Below are 18,172 nucleotides of genomic sequence, written 5' to 3'. Positions count from 1 at the left end.
AGGTGTTTATCAAAAGAAAATATACAAATGGTCAATAGGTATATGAAAAAATGCTAATGTCACTTATCATCATGAAAACAGAAATCAGAATCACACTGAAATATCACTTCTCCCTAGTCAGAATGGTGATTACCAAAAGGAACCAATAAGTGCTGATTAAGGAGGTGGAGAAAAGAGAAGGCTTGCACACTGTTTTGGGGGATGTAAATTATTTCATCTATTTTGGAAAAAAGCATGCAAGTTCCTGAAAAATTAAAAAATAGAATTCTTCTATAGCCCCACCAATCCCATTACTTGGTATATAGCCAGAGGAAACAAAATGTGTGTCTTGAAGAGATTTCTGTATTGCCTTGTTCGTTGCAGCAGTCATGACAATAGCCAAGAAAGAGATCATCTAAAAGTCTATCCCATGATGAGTGGCTAAAAAATATGCTACATATCTGTAAAGGAATACTGTTCAGTCGTAAAATTAAAGGAATACTATCATTTGCAACATGTGTGGAGAAAGATCACTGTGTTAAATGAAATACGCCAAACACAAAAGGACAAGTGCCATATAATCGCATTCACATGTGGAATAAAAGATGATCTCACAGAAGTTGTGAGTACAGTGGTGATTTGTGGATGACTGAGGGACCATAGAAAGGATATTAAGAAATTTATCAAGGGACTGAATTAGAGCAAATTATATTCAATGCTTGTAGGATTATGTCAAAATGAACCCTAATATCATGTGTAACTAAAATGAACTAATAAAAACAAAGTTTAACAAATTGCAGTTTTATAGGTAAGAATCTTTGTTCTGCTATTTCATTAAAGGATGAACAGAGGTGATGATAAAATACGATGCATTTCACAGAGCTAGAGCTAGAGCTTTGTGGATATTTTCACCACAAAGAAATGATAAAAATGTGAGAGGATAGATGTCTAGTGTGAATTAAACTGTATATAAAATATACATGTATTGAAATATCACATGATAACACATAAACATATCAGTTTATGTTTTATGAATCAGTTAACATAAATTTCATACTAATTAAAAATTCATATCTTTGTAATAAGTACTAAGACAAAATAGGGCAAATATTTTAGTCTGTTTTAATGTTTTCGACACTCACTAACTACCCTAATTCTGTCACCTGCACTTTAATTTGGTAATGACAATAAACTTTATTATGTTGATGTAATGACAACAGTTTTCCATTAATTTTTGTATTCTACCAAATTTAAGAAAAAAAAATTTTCTTTTTATTTCAATGAATATTCATAGCTCTTTTATCATGTGCCTCAGGCCAAAGTATTTGAATATTTTATGACTGAAAGTATCTTCATCAGTACAAGTATTTTTCCCCCCAGTAATTTTTTTCCCCAATTCTTGCACTGGAATCCTTCAGCATCCAGTATGGCTCATACAAACCATTATTTCTAGGTAGTTATCATCTTCCCATTTTTTCATTCCATTTTTCCATTTCTTATCTTCTCTATCCACCACTGTTTTGAATTTTCTGCTCTTCCTTGATGTTTGGATTTGTGCATAGATAAGCTTTTAAACAAAACATTTTGCTCAGAAATGTGTGCTCTAACCTTGAGAAATCACATTTTAACAGTTCTAATTTTATTAAAATTTACAGTCCACATCTTCCTATCACTTTATTTCTGGAAACTGTTTTGTGAAGATTTTGGAGTTTCTCACTTTATTCCCCAGGGTAAGCTATTTTTTTTTTTTTAATGCTGGAAATGGGTTTGGCTTTAATTTGGATGATTTTTCCAACTTACATTTATTAACTTATTAATTTTCACTAATTGTTGGGCTAGTCAAGTCATCTAGGTTTTTCAAAATTTAAACCTACCTGTAATGTTAGCATATTTTTATTTTATATGTGCAATTATTTCTGTCATCCTTCTGCAAATATAAATGGTTTTAAGATCTTACTTCAGCTCTGTTTCATTTTTTCCCAACTTCTACCTGCATTGATTCCCTTCTTTGTATTCCTCTTAATCTTTGGAATAGTTCACTCAGATTTCCCCAGATATTGTTTTTCTTTTCTGGGCTGTTGCACACTTGCTTTAGACTGTGAAAATTCTGTTACAGTTTTTTTCTCAAGATTTCCTCCTTTACTTGAGAACTACTATGTATTAACTTTCAGATAACTTCTTTCATACATAAAGTCTAATAGCTTCAAAGCAGACAAAGGTATATTAGTCTTTGAAAAGAAAGGAAAACAATGGTAATTATAAGAGAAGATTCCTTTTCATAAAATTATAGAAGAAAATGTAGTGATGTGAACATCTTATCTAACTTTAAAACTGGAAATAAAATCCACTGCAGATATTTCAAACCTGAAGTTGTTTATGTGACTTACAGAATATTATTACTCTTTATTCCAAGTTTCAAGAACTTTTCATGAAACTTCAATAACCCATTTTCTGTTGTTTATATAATAACAGTGTTAAATCTTATTGTTTTGAAAAAAAACTGTTAGTTTGAGAAGTAATGCTCCAAAAATTGAATTAATATATACCCAATTGATGGCTTTGAAGTAAAATCCATTTAATGTGTTTCAAATTTAAATATCTTTCTTGGTAAGTGGATTATGTACCTCATCACTTAGTACCCAACCATCAATTTTGCTTTCATCTTTGAGCAGTAATGTCATTTATGACATATAAGCAAGCTTGCATTTGGTTAGTAAGTTGGATGAGAGTCATCTATATTTACTGTCAAAAGCAGCAGCAGAACTCTTGCATCTGTGGAAATAAATTCATTTCCAGTATGAAACTATAAATCTCTTCAAAATAGGCTTTTAGAAAAAGAATATAAAAGCAGCCCTGCATCACATTGCTATATTAATTATGAAAGTAGTAGCAATCAGTCCAACACCACATGATAAAGTGATACATTGGAGTAGTCCAGATGCATTTTGACTGCAGACATAACCAAAACTGAAATTTACATTTTGACAAGAAAGAAGTAGGAGAGCAGAAAGGTGCATGAAGTATTATCTTTAGAAATATTTTGAATGCTAATGATATTCACTGCATCTTCTAAATACCATGTATGTGTGTGTACGCAAATGTGCATGGGTGCATGTGCACTAAATGCTCCAACTAAAATGACAGGATAACAGGGAAATTAAATTCAAATCTACATGTGTATTCAAGTTGTAATTTCTGTAAGCATTGCAAACTAAGGCATGAGAGTGAACTTATAAATGATATTACAGAGAAAACCTCATGATTTTAGCTGAAGTGAATCTGGAAGTTTGCACACTAAATAACCTATTCAGTGGTATATGCAAGTTATTTTCTTCTGTGTTCGTCAAAGGCAGTTAAAAATCTCTACCAGAAGAGAAGATTAAATTGCTTGAATAAATACATTACTTGCTCCTCATTTATCTACTTTTATGAAGAATAAAATATTCCAAGAGAGGCCTGGTAAGAATGATTCAGGAAAGAATCAAGTGATGCTTTTATCATAAAATGGGGGAAATTCATAATAAATTTTAAAATGAAAATGAATGAGGAACTACAGTACATAATAGATTCGATTATGATGATCATCTGCTTGTAGACTGCATTTTGTTAATTGAAAATGCATTAATTTAACAGAGTTTGAGATAAATGTTTCTTTTTGCAGTAAAAAGAAAAACAATCTAGACTAGGATATTATAATAACAACAAATAACACTGATTTAAAAATGATTGAAAATAAGGCAAAAATCAGATAGTTGAAGTGACTAAGAGAAACGTAGAATGGCATTGTGACACAGATGATGCTAAAACTATGTCATGGAGATAAAAAAAGATCTCATGAAATACTTAAAATTTTGGAGTTAAAGCACATTTTTAAGGAGGTAGTTAGGCTTAAATGATAGAGGTAAGAACTATGAAGCACTGTTAAGATGAAAGAGCTTCTTTGTCCTTAAGAACTCACAGTTAAGTGAAGGAGAGAAATGATGAAGTCATTTGCAAATACAATGTCATAAGCACCCTCCAAGATGGAGACCTGGACAGACGTGTATGGAAATATACAATAAGTATACTGTGGGTTGCATACCATCTTCTAAAACACCCCATAACATTCACAGACATATAGGAGTTCCCAAGCATAGATTTCATGAGGAAGGAGAGTGTTGCTGTGGATAAATGAGAAAAAGTTTAGCCAGCTACAACTATTTATAAGTGTTTTATATCCATGTAACTGTTAGTAATGACATGTAGAGAAAATGTCAAAAAATGTGGTATGTATAAGTCCAGTTACGAAGGGTGTTTGTGTCAGTGGTAATGTAAAATGAAATGTTTGGGGAACTATGATAGATATCATTATAAAATTTGTAATTGGTAAAACACTACAAGTGGCTCTTATTTTAAGTCCTTCTTCAAATTTTCTCTTATCAATGAATCTAACCCTGAACACCTCTATTAAAATTGCATACCATGGATGCTGCCTTTTGAATATCACTTAATTAGCACTATACATAACAACACATTCAATGTATGCTTACATATATTTTTATTATCCAAAACACTAGCATCTACAGTTCTAGATGTTAAGATTTCTTCAAAGTACACCTACTCAATTAATATTTGTTGCATTGTTTAGCATTACAGATGAGAAACTTTCACCAATGTTCTCATAATGTAGATTGAACAAATGTAGATTGTCAAAGAAAGGGAAATACTTTATTCACTGAAACTTTTAAAAGTCATCTTTTTATAAATGCATCCACAAAATTATTCTTAAAGTGGTGAGTGACAACCTTTAATGAAGTGTAAAATAAAATATAATTTGAGCACTCAAGTCACCAATAAAGAAATAAGTGCTTGCAATTTTATTTTTTTAAAAAAGTCATCTCTTGGGGGAGAAAATAAACATAACAAATCAAAATCTTTTTTTAAAAGAAATTGTCTTAAAATAGTTAACTCTTCTGCTTATCTAATTAATAGCATTTAACAAATGGTATTTTATACTGAAAAAAATTTAAGTATAATGGGAAAGTCTTTACATCAAATTGAGCAAGTTTATCTTTCATACCATATGTGCACCATTCTGTGTTAATCCCTTGGGAGTCATTCTTCCCCTTTTCCAAATACAGACTGTATATTGTGGACTTCTGTTAAACTACACCACCCCCACCAACCAAGCATCTGTCAGTTCTTTCTACCTAATAACATCCTATTTTTCTTTTGGGGAATAGCTGCCTCTTCCCAATTGTTGAGATGTCCCAGTCTTTTTGAGAAAGAAAGTTCTGGCACTTTCAATACATCAAAGAAAGAAAATATATGCTGGTATTTCATTCTGAACTTTTGGAAGAACTTGGTGAAGGATTAAGGCAAGAAGTGAATAAACAGTAGTTTATTACTTTGAAGATAGCATGCATCCAGATTATTGGTATTACACGGAGAGGAGGATTACTTCTAAATGCAAAGATCCCTGGAATTTCCACATTCTGTAACCATTCTCAAGTCTGTTAACCAGACTTGGATCAGGTCATTTAATGTGGTTTTACATAGTTTATTGAACAAATTTATCTATAGAAAACTGTTAGTTAACCTCTCTCTATATAACTATATATAGTTAACTGTTAGTTAATTAGAGTGGTGTAGGCTATGTTGGGATAAATGTGTTTAAAACCCCAGAAACTTTTCTTTCTGGTTCACATTACATGTCCAAGACAGGGAAGGACTTATAACAAAATAATAATAATTATTAAAATAATAATATAAAATAAATCATAGGCTTGTGGAAACTCCACCTTTCAAAATTCCACTATTTTATTTAACAAGACACTTTAGAAGGTCTCCCAGTAGTTTAAAAAAAAAAAAAACTTTATACAATAAAATGCATCAGCAAATTTCATGTGTCATTTACAGCCCACAGAACAGAACTAGGTCACAAACTACTCCCAACTCAAAGTGGTTGGATGTTGGCCTTTCCAGTACCTGAAAGGAGAGGGGAACAAGACACATTTGAGCATTGGAAGTCCTCCTCACATCACAAATTCATAAGTACCATAAAATAATCTAAATGTCCTAAAGAACAATCTTAAAACTCATCAAATGAGGCCTGTGTTTATCAACTCTTCAATCTCATGTATAAAACCAAATGCCTATATGGAATTTTATTTATTTACTACTTTAAAATAATAAATGGAAACATTGTGTTCATTCTGGTATAGAGATTAAAATAAATTCAATTTATTTGTCTAGTATTCCATTACTAGACTTTAACCCAAGCATACATCTGTTTTACTTTAGGTTGTTTCCATAAGACTCCTGGGAGCACCAGCCAAAGAGTAACATATTATTAATACCACCATGGGTATATTTTTAGCTTGAGTAATAAAGTCAGAATTTTATAATCAGGTGTATTCCCTAAATTCTACTTCCTATGCATAAAGCAATTGCAAAAGTTACAATTATGTGTGTGCGTGTGTATGTGTGTGTGTGTGTGTGTGTGTGTGTGTGTGTGTGTGTCTGTGCGTTTGTGGGGGGGGGAGAGAGAGAGAGAGAGAGACTGAGATTGTGAGACTGTTTGCCTTACCAGGTCAAAATTTAAAACCCCAAAGACACTTTCCCAATGACCCAGTTCCTCCAGCCATGTCCCACCTGTCTACAGTTACCATCCAGTTCTTGTTCAGTAATTAATGCACTGATTAGGTTAAAATTTAATAATCCAATTGTTTCACCTCTAGACATTCTTGCATTGTCTCATACATGAGCTTCTGAGGGATATCACATTTTAATCCATAACAGATTATTAGTGTAAGTATTGATTTGAATCTCCATATTGGAATTTGGTCACAATGTATATAGCATGAATGAATAGTCACACAATAAAGGATATTCTAGAATTAGCTCTTGAAAATTATGTTGTGTATGTGTGTGTGTGTGTGTGTGTGTGTGTGTGTGTGTGTTAAGAGACTATTATGGAAGGAAAGCAATTAGACACCCTGGAATTTCATAACATTCTAAAAATATAAATTACAAGAAACTATGTTGTCATGGAAAATCACAGATCAATACTCTCCCAAATGATTTGAATTTTTATTGTATTGAATCCTATAATATCTACATTTAACTTACCTGCTTATAAAGATAAATTGATCTTAGAGAATTGTAGTCACTTAGTGATTCCAATGAATGACATGTCCCATTATGGTCTCTTTCCTAGAACAAATAAAAAACTTTTAAACTGTTATACAGTTATTTGTCAAACATTACCTTTCTCTCTCTCAATAAAAACTATAAATCACAAATGAGATGAGTTTTGCTCAAGCATAGTTGCTTCCTTTAGCTCTGTGCTGTAATCATTCTGCAAGGAGCCTGACCATCTCACCATCTGAGAGGATATTACACTGATCCAGTATGCTGATGTCAATAAATTGATCAGTCCTTGGAAGCAGAAAACAGCAATCAACCAACATCATCTGGTACGAAATATTTATGCAATGGGATGGGAGGATAATGTCCCCCCAAAACATAGGTTTAACTCTGTGAAATTACTGGTGGTCTATGATTTGGAGGTATAACAATGTATACTGCAAAATAAAAACCATAATTGTTTTGCTGTGTACTCAGTACTTTTGGGAAAAATATGAAATGTTATATTAGCTTTGCTTGATAAGCATAAATGTGTAATACATTTAGTTGTGCTTCTTTATAAGGCACTAATTTTTAAATAAGAGAAGTTTTTCTCATGTATTAAGGTTGTAGTGCAAGTAATAGCCAAATTATCAGGTATAAGTGGTTCTGATGATTTTCAAAGTGTCTGTAACATATTGATGTATTTTATAGAGCCAAAAAAAAAACACCATGAACTGCTACATAACAGATCACCTTAGGCTTTTCCAACAAAATCTTATCACTATAGCAATTTCGGAGGGATTACATGTACCTAGCATATGAAAGAAGTCACATATTAGTTTCCTGAAACCTGGAGTATGTTCATTACAATAGGAAGGGTTAAATGTGAGCCCCTAAAACTCCTCTTTCACCCATATCCAAGAAAACTAATTAACAGCAGAAGCACCATTGACTCCATGAGAAACTGCAAGAAAAGCACAATTACAGTACATGTGAATAAGGCAGAGGGAGTGGCCTCTGCTTTCGACTCATCTTGTCTGTCTTCTGCAGAGACAAGGACCAGTCTATGGCAAATTACTATCATGTATTTAACCACATCTTTTCCTGGTCACAATTTAAAATGTGGGATCTTTACAGGATAAGACTAACCTGACTTCTGGTAATTAATATGTATCAATGATTTTATGAATGTTTTATTTTTTAAAATTTACATCAACAGGGAAAATCAAAAGAATGGCTTATTTACATGGGAAGGACAACAACAGTCATACATATTCTTTCTTTTACCTTATTATTACTTACACTCTCCTGGACTCTGTTCAAAGAGTCTGAAGGACAGGACAGTATACTGGTATATGCAGATTACAGTGTATAATGAGTGATATAAATGTCACATACATACCAGAAGGTTGAAGGTAAACCCCATGAACACTCAGGATATTTTTAGTTAGTTAAGATCCTTAAGGTCCAGTCAGCACTAGCATTCTGTACATCCACTAAAAGTCAAATGACACATTTTTGTCACATTTGTTCTACTAACTGAAAAGCTTATGTGTTCAATTGAACAAGGAATAGGTGCAGAATGTTTAGCATTCGGGAATACAGACTTACTGGTAATATCCAATAAGTTGTTACACTGCTAGTTCCGTATGCATCAGGGAAAGCCTGAGGTAGGAACAGCTCTGCCAATGATACCATATGATCTGCAGGATACGATGAAGTTGGAGGTGACACTGATGAGTAAGATCTGGAAAGAGTTTTTAGTGGGCTAAACTAGAATTTGAGAAAAGATCTCCCATGGCTCATGAAAAAGTCTATGCCATCCAGATCCAAGAAATTCACACTTTGTAAATGTATGGTTTGTATCTGAAATATTCCTCAGGGCTCAGCTGTTGGAGACTCAGTCCTCCATGCAGCAGTTTCCAGCAGGGGGGAACTTTTGGGAAATGATTGAATCAGGAGAGCACTAACCTCATCAGTGGATTAATTAATTTGATGGGTTAATAATTTGAATGGACCATAGGGAGATGTCAAAAACTATAGACAGATGGGTTATAATTTCAGAAAGTAGGTCAGTAGGAACATACCCTAGGGGATGATATCTTGTCCCTGGTCCCTTCTTTCTACTTCCCAGCTGCCATAGCTGAGCAGTGTTCCTCCACCTTCTGCCATGATGTTTGGCCTTACCTCAAGCTCAAAGTAATGGAACCAGTCAAACATGTATTGAAACCTTTGAAACCATAAACCAAAATAAATATTACCTACAACAGGTTGTGTTGAATATATTGGTTAGAGCAATAAAAGTTCACTAACACAGTGGGGAACAAAGGGGAAAAATCACTGGCTTATTATTGAAACTTGGAAGAGAGAGCATATACATGGAAGGTCCTTAGGTAACTAAGCAACATAGATCACTTGGTTCAAATGGTGAGAATTATGCTGCTGGAAACCACCCTATGATAAGAGTATTACCCTCAGGATAGGTTGGAATGAACTTGAAGATGTGAAAAATTACTTGAACACTTGCTCCAGACTATTATAGGATCGGGCTCTTTTACAAAACTGCCTCTTTCTCAATCTGCACCTTTGGACTCACAAAGATTTTCCAAAAGAGGAAAAGTAACTTGGGTCTGATTTATTGTAGCATTAGTGTGAGATGATGGCACACTTATAAAATGAACTTCTGAGCCATCTGCTTGCCCCTTGGTGTATAAAGATATGGGAAATAAATTGATTCCTCATCTGCAGTCTGAAGATTTCCATAGAACCAACACTCATGAAACACTCTTGAGAGAATGTAAAAACCATGGAAAGTTCAGAGCCTTATAGGAACCATATGAGCAAAGACACAAAAAGTGAAGCAGTCATTAAGAATTCCCTTCTGGTAAACCAGTTTACACTAGAAACAGGTGGGAACATGAAACCTGGAGGACACTGAGGCTTAGCAGAGCCTCAGCAGATCCCATAAAGTTGAAATACTAAATAAGTTGACCCTAAACTGCACAATAAAAACCTAGGAGCAGAAAATATGTGAAAAAATTCAGACACACAATTTACTAGCCTTAGAATCTATTGTTCTAAAACATATCCAATTGCAAGGCAAATGGGCAAGTGAGATGAAAATCAACATTAAAATGAAAAACAAATTGATAGTAGACAAAACAATCAGCAGAACAACTAGAAAAGGCACAGATGTTTTGAATTGTATTGAATATAGAATTTTGTAATAAATTAAAGTTCTAGTGAAAATTATGAAAATGTGAAAAACTGAGAGAATTTATAAGGTAAATCACATGGAAATGCTACAAATAAAAATTATAATGATAGAAATGAAAAATGACCTTCATAAGCTAACAAAAGAGTCAACAAACTAGAAATAAGTTAGTAACAAATATTTCAAAACATGAAGAGAAAAAATTTAAGAAAAAATACAACAGAAAATTCACAATGGCTGGTGGGATGTGGATCAGGAATAGATTGCAAATGATGTAATACACATTTATTTAGACTCCAAGTAGGATGAGAGCAAGAGGGAGAGGCAGTGGTCACAAAGGCAGTGTTTTAAGGGAAAGGAATGAGATTCTTTAAAATTAATGGTGGACACCTGTTTTCAAACTTCAGCAAAAACTAAGTAACAAAATGGTACTGATATGTACTGATATGCACACACACAATCACATTTATCATACTGAAACTTCTTAAATTCAAAGACACATTGTTGAAAAGATGAGTGAAATCAGAGTGGAAAAATGCACATCAATATGCAGAGGAACAAAGAAAATAATTGTAGTGAGTTTTTCACCAGAAACCAGCACTGAAGAAAGCTAAATATTTGTAAGATGATGGAGTAATTAATACATGTGAAGGCTGTAAGGGAATATTTTTTTAAAGTTTTTTCAATGAAAACAACTATGCCCAATGAAAATATTTTTTCAAAACAGTGATAATATGAAAACTGCCCAAAAATTTAAAGTTAAAAGAATTCATTTTCAGCAGATACACACAACATAAAATATTAAAGAAAGTTTTCCAAACAGAAACAAAATAAAACTTATGAAAATTTTCGATATTCATGAAAATAAAGAAAACAAAAGATGGATCTTTTAAATTATTATTTTTCCTACTTTTAATTCCTTCAGACTTGTCTAAAAACTAATAGTAGGTACCCATTTTGTGTGTTTTTCAGAACACCTAATTATAAATACCACAGTAGCACAAAAATAGTACACAAGATTACAGGGAATAATTGAGAATACAGTGCTATGAAGTCATTCTAGTACAAATGAAGGAGCATATTATGTGAAAATTAATATCTGGTTAACTGAAATTGAAATTTGCTAATCATAGGGCAGCAATTAAAATACTAAGAAGGAGATAAAATAATCAATAGTGGGGATAAAATAAATATTTTTTTATCTTAAAATAAGACAGAATAATAGAAAAACAAATGAAACAAATAAAAAATGACTATCAAGATTTAGAATTAATAAACCATATAAGTAATAACATTATATGTCAATCATTGAAATTCTCAAATTAAAAATTCATACTGTCTGATTGGATATAAGATAAAACCTAACACCAAAAAATGTTTTAAAAATGCACTTTAAATATGTAAATAAAATAAAGATTATCAAAGATACACATGGCAAACATGATCTAAAAAAATTGGAGTAGTTAAAACAAAGTATACTTCAGAACATGAAATATTACCAGAGGAAAATTGGGAAATGACATTATGGTAAGTGGTTAATTATCTAAAATGTCCAAAATCTTAAAGGTATGTGTTTTTATCAAGAATGCCAAAATTCTTGAAGTTAAAACTGATATAAATGAAAGGAGAAACAAATATGTGAGTATAGTCGTTGATTTTCCAGTAATTATTAGGCCAAAGGAAAAGAATAGAGAAAACCTAAAAAAAAAACAAAAACAAAAACTACAAACCACCTTAACATTAACTATGTAACAGAACATTCTTCTCAACAAGATTCCTTCTAAACTCACTTGCACATTCACACTGACAAAATTCAGGGCTGTATATAAAAGTAAATGAATAAAAAGTAATCTATAATGAGAACTACTCTAAATAAATAAATATGAATATATATGAATGATATAAAATGAATGTGTGCATAGGAAATATAATTTTCTTTATTTAATTTAAAAAATGCTGTATCTGTGTACTGTGACACATGACTGTAATTCAATATAATCAGCTACTCAGGAAACTGAGGATTGCAAGTTCCAGGCCAGCCAGAACAACTTAGTAAGACCCTACCTCAAAATAAATAAATTAATAAATAAGAGTTGGATAAGTAACTCAGTGGTAAAGTACTTGACTGGCGTACATGAGGTCCTGGGTTCAATTACTGGCGCTATTAAAAAAAAAATAAAATGTTTTCATTTCTTATTTCACCAATATGTTTAATAAAACAGATTTAGACTTATTTAACAGATATAAAAATAATAGTGCATGAATCCTGATTTTTAAAAATTTACTTTTTACATGGGCACATAGGTGGTGGTCATGTAAATAAGTATAGCCACTGTGGAAAACAGTACGGAGGTTTGTTGAACAAATAAATATAGAATTATTATTTGATCTAGAAAGCATACTGCTTAGTATTTATTCAAAAGAAATTAGATCAGTATGGTGAAGGGGTATTTTTACTTCCATCTGTATTAACAAATTTTTCATAATAGCCAAAAACGGAAACAACTGAAGAGTCCATCAATTAAGGAATGATAATTAAAATGTCACACACACACACACACACACACACACACACACAGAATTATTTTTCAGCCATAAAAAAAATGAAATGCTGTCATTTGTGACAACAGGAAAGGACCTGGACATCATTATGTTAAGTGAAATATGCCAAGCACAGAAACACAAGAACTAGATGATCTCACTGATAGGGGCAATCTAAAGATGATCTCATGGAAGTTGAGAGTAGAAAGGCGGTTGTCAGAACATAGGGAGAATAGTGGGAATGGCGGTATACAGAAAAAATAAAATAATGAAGTTAAATGAAAAAATTAAAAATGATAACAGATGAAACATTTTTTCTTTGAACAATGTTATTAGATTATTCTATCTAAACAGGAAACTTGCTTTTTCTGTCTCATCTGAAAATCACCTACATTCCTGAGATAATTGCTTTTAATGGAGATCTGTGCATGAATAAATTCTTCCATAAATTCTATGCAACATTTGTGTATCTGAGGTATGAAATTCAGAATTATGATATCTCTGTTTTCTACTAATTATATGAATTAGAGAACTTATTTGGATAACACACATATAGCTATCTCAACTATTTGAAACAGGTGTCTGATATTTTTGGACACCTGGTCTGCTACTCCTGGATAAATTTCATTTTTATTTAACCATAAATCTATTGATAATCATTTCCAGTTTTGTACTATAACCAAATTAAACTCGGAGAAGCTTATCTGTACTTTATGGTGTTTAAATGGTAAATATTTTTGCTTAATACAGTACTACGAGTAAAATTCCTATGTTAAATACTTATTCAGTTAATCATGTTAATATATGTACCAATTTATACTTCCTCCCCCCAAATTTTTATATTATATCTTCTTCCAAAATTATATGAATGTCTGTTTATACATTCTAGTTAAACTTGAAATCATCAGATGGAAATATAATGTGAGAGATGTCTCATGTGTAGGAGAGTAGTCAGAACTGTGCACAGACTCACAGGTCTGATTTTACTTGTGCTGCAAATGCAAATTTTGCTAATATTTCTTCAAAGGGAATAAGCTTGAAGATTACCTAAGCAATATAATTATAATAAAATGTATCAATTTTATTTTCATTTCTAAGCCATTAGTGGGGGCTAAAGTTAAATTTTGCCAGACAGTCATGTACATCTGAAATATTACCTACAGGGAGGCTGACAAAGAGGATCACAAGTTCTAGACTAGCCTGGGCAATATAGCAATACTTTGTCTCTAAATAAAATAAAATTAAATAAAAATAAAATAAAATAAAAACGTCCTGGGTATGCAACTCCATGACAGACCCCTTGCTAAGCATGTGTGAGACCCTGGAACTAATCCTCAGTTACCAAAGAACAATAAATAAAACTGAATTCATTTTTTATATTCACATATGTTGTTCACATTTTTCAGTGATGAAATTGTTCAAATCATGAGGACATATCCTTGGTGATGTACTTATTTCACTAAAATCCACCAAATCATTATGCTATTGACACGCAGGACATAGTACTATTAACTAATATACATCGTTATGAAGAGCAGTAAAAAAATATTTGTGTACATATTTCACTTACTCTTTGTAGCAATACAATTGTGATTCACTCGTAATGCTGTAGTGTATATTGTCCCTTGAAGCATTTGCTCCTCTATGTCATGTTAAAAATTTCATGTACCTTCTGTTTTAAGGAAAGGTAACTAAAACCCTAGAATATTGTTTTGGTACCCAACAGGGCACCTCAGTTCACCCATCAAAACCTCTCTTGAATTGATTGAACAATACAGACATTGCTATTCATTTCAAACAGAAATACAAAATAAATAACAATGGTGAACTTAAAGTAGTTTTGCTTTGAGCAGTTGTGGATGGTAGAGATTTTCTGTGCAATCTGTTCATTTTCTAGGTTCGAGAAATGATGTTCATATTTACAAAATTCCCTGTGCCAAAAATGAGAAAAACTTCTAATTACCAAGATCATTGTTGTAGCTTAACATTAAAAGAGAATCCAAATAAATGGGTAATGGCAGAAGCCCAAAATGTTTTTTACAAAGATTTGTTAAAACGGTAATATTGTGCTGTTGCATCTCTAGAATTTTGTATGAATTCCATCACCTGATACCATACCATCATTACACTACAGCATACAAATGATTCCAACAATGAAGTCATCAGTGGTCATTGGAAGGTAGGAGTACACAGGGAATGTAAAAGTATTCCACCTGGATCTTCAGTCCAGAGGTTGCACCCCGTTTGCCCTTCTTAATACTCTATTTGTGGGAATGGTTTCTATTTCAATCCGGGTCCTATCCTGAGCCAGCAAATGCAACTCTATTCCTAATCACTCAAGCACTTGGCTGTTATTCTCTGCCCAACAACACCCAGTCATTTCTAAGCTTTCAGGCTCACAATTTTGGGAAAAAAATATAGATATTACTCAAAAATAATGCAGAAGACTGACAGACTAATACATGTGCTGCAAGAAATGTAATTCTGAATGCCCAGGTTTCATTACAGCCACACGCCTAGGGAAGAAAAAGAAATACAAATTCAGTGAATCATTTGATACATGTCCTTTTTATATGAGAAAAGAATCTATAAATATCTATCCACCCCTGATTGTTATCCTGAAGAGTTTCAAGTAAAAAGTAATGCATTTCAATTTTGAAATGATTTTGAAGGGAAACATGAAAATAGTTTGGAACCTATTAATTCCATAGCAGAGGCTTTGTTTTCGTAGTCACAACCTGACTTCATTTGCAGAAATTACTTGGTGAATTGAGTTGAAGAAGAAATGATAACATTGTGCTTTTTTATGCAATTAACTGTGGCTTACAATAAAAGTTATAATAGTAACACATTTCTTATACACTACAAAGTAGATTAAAAATGAGGAGGAACCAGTAATTTTAGTGAACTTTTTATCTGTGTGTGCTCTAGTATTTTTATTTCACAAACCATCTTCAAACCCAAGTACCTGTATTTGTGAGACTGACTCACCTATGTGATGAGAGGGTTAATTGTGTGTGGATTAAGGTAGTTCTGTTCAGATCACAACTGAAGTAGGCAGACAATAATTCATAGAGTGCACAGTAATTTGAGAGAAAAACTAAGGTTAAGAATTTTTTGTTGTTGAAAATCTGCTTCTTTGTTTATAGCAGATGGAAGCAGAGTTTGCCCTGAAATTCCCCAAGTCAACTTGAACTCAATATAAAATTCTAACATACATAAAAGATGTTCTATATTTTAACTAGCAGATTGCTTTTATTCATTCCAATAGTCATGGCAATACTAACATGGAGTTCAACGAACATGAGAAATCAAATGCACATTTTATTGTTCTGACATACTAGAATATTTATAATACAGATTTTTTGCATTTCTTCCCCTGAAGCCTATGGTTCCAAAATGTATGATGTGCTTACTTCAATGAAGTAAATCATAAGGCAAAATGTAATTATTTTCTATCAACAACTTTTTCAGTATATACTATTCTAGTCTACAGAAAATAAATGATGTTTTTAGCTCAAAAACATCCAAGCATTAAAAAAAAAAATGAAAATAATGTAAAACTCAAAGTCCTAAACCTCAACATATGCTGCTTCCAGTCTCAATTCTATTCTTCTATAATTTACATTTGAATTAAATTTAGAATTTTACTGAGTGACATGAAATATAATAAGATATTCCCCACATCAAGGGATTATAAATTATATTAATGCTATGACATTATCAAATAAAAACAGAACTTTACAAAAGCGCATACAATTGTGATTAAGATAAGTATGCTTCATTTTGAATATAATAATCTTCTGCTTTTGAAAATACAATAACTGAATAACTGTAGCATTTTAGAATAACAATAATATAGTATACAATTTCATCAAATTGCAAACAGAGTCTCTACTGAGGAGCAAGAAGACAAGGCATAGTATGAAAATACCAAGCAATGTAATCTTTAAAATTCAAGAGAATAACTGTCCATCAGCTTTGATAAAAAACAGTTATAGAGAAAAACATCACATCACAGCTTTAGAAACTATTATGATAAAGTATAGATAATGTTTACTTAACACATGAATGTTTAAAGATTATTAGAAGTATATTAGTGATTCTGAAACAGTGATGAATGTAGCACCATCGAACTCATGCAAGAAAACAAAAACCTCATGAATAATATGATCCATAGTGCTGATAACAAAGATGAATCTCCATGAGCCCCAAGATACAACCATGTTGGGAAAAATCATTAGACACAAGATGCTTATATCAGAAAATCTAGTTTTTGCAAAATAATTGACTTGGTTTTAAAAACAATCAGGATTCACTTTCTACTTTCTGTTCTTCATTTTTTCTATCCTTTTGTTTAAAACAATAAGTTTTTTTGAGAATATTTTTTTATTTACAGAAAAATTGTGAATAAATTAACTAAAAACAACCAAACAGGTTATGCTGATGTACCCCCATTATTTATGATTTAAGATAGTATATAGTGCATTTGATAAAAAATAATAAAATAATATTTCCACAGCATTATTATTTGAAAATCATAGTTTTCAGAGTTCCTTAGTTTTTAACCTAACATCATTTTTCTGTTTCGGTATCACATCCAGGAAACCGTATTACATTTATTAATTGAACCTCTTTAGCATCCTCTTGGCTGTGAATTCTAAAACTCTGTTTTTAAAGACCTTGATGATCAGGAGAAGTCATAGATGTTTGGTAGTATGCACGTCCAGTAGAATGATATTTACTTTTTCATGACTAGATTGGGATATGTATGTTTAGAAGGAAGAACACAGAGACCAAGTGCCATTTCATCTTGCATATCTGTTTAAGGATCTACATTTGATCACTGGTGATGTTAACTTCAATTAATTGTCTGAGGTGTTATCTGTCTGCTTTCTCCATGGCATCTATTCTCATTTTTCCTTTCATTTTGTGACCTTTGAAAGGAAGATACCATATACAGTTTAGGAGCAGAGATTTATGCTTCACCTCCTTGAGAATGTACATGTAATTAGATTATTATATAGTTTGTATGCTTCCCCAGTTGACTTCTATACTAGTCTTTTGTTTATGTTTACTTGAACTCTGGAAATTTTATTTTATTCTTTAATTTATAATATATTATAGTTTGGATATGAAGTATTGCCCAAAAAGCTGATGAGTTAGGCAATTCAGTAATGTTCAGAGGTGAGATGATTAGATTACGAGAGCGGTAATCTCGTTGTTGAGCTAATCTGTGTGATAGATTACTAATTGGATGAACTACTGAGTGGTAACTGGAAGCACGTGTGTTGCTGGAAGAAGTGCATCACTGGGACTGTGGCCTTT

The sequence above is a fragment of the Sciurus carolinensis genome, chromosome 6, assembly GCF_902686445.1.
Source record: "Sciurus carolinensis chromosome 6, mSciCar1.2, whole genome shotgun sequence".
Classification (NCBI taxonomy): Eukaryota; Metazoa; Chordata; class Mammalia; order Rodentia; family Sciuridae; genus Sciurus; species Sciurus carolinensis.
This window is presented reverse-complemented; position numbering follows the sequence as displayed.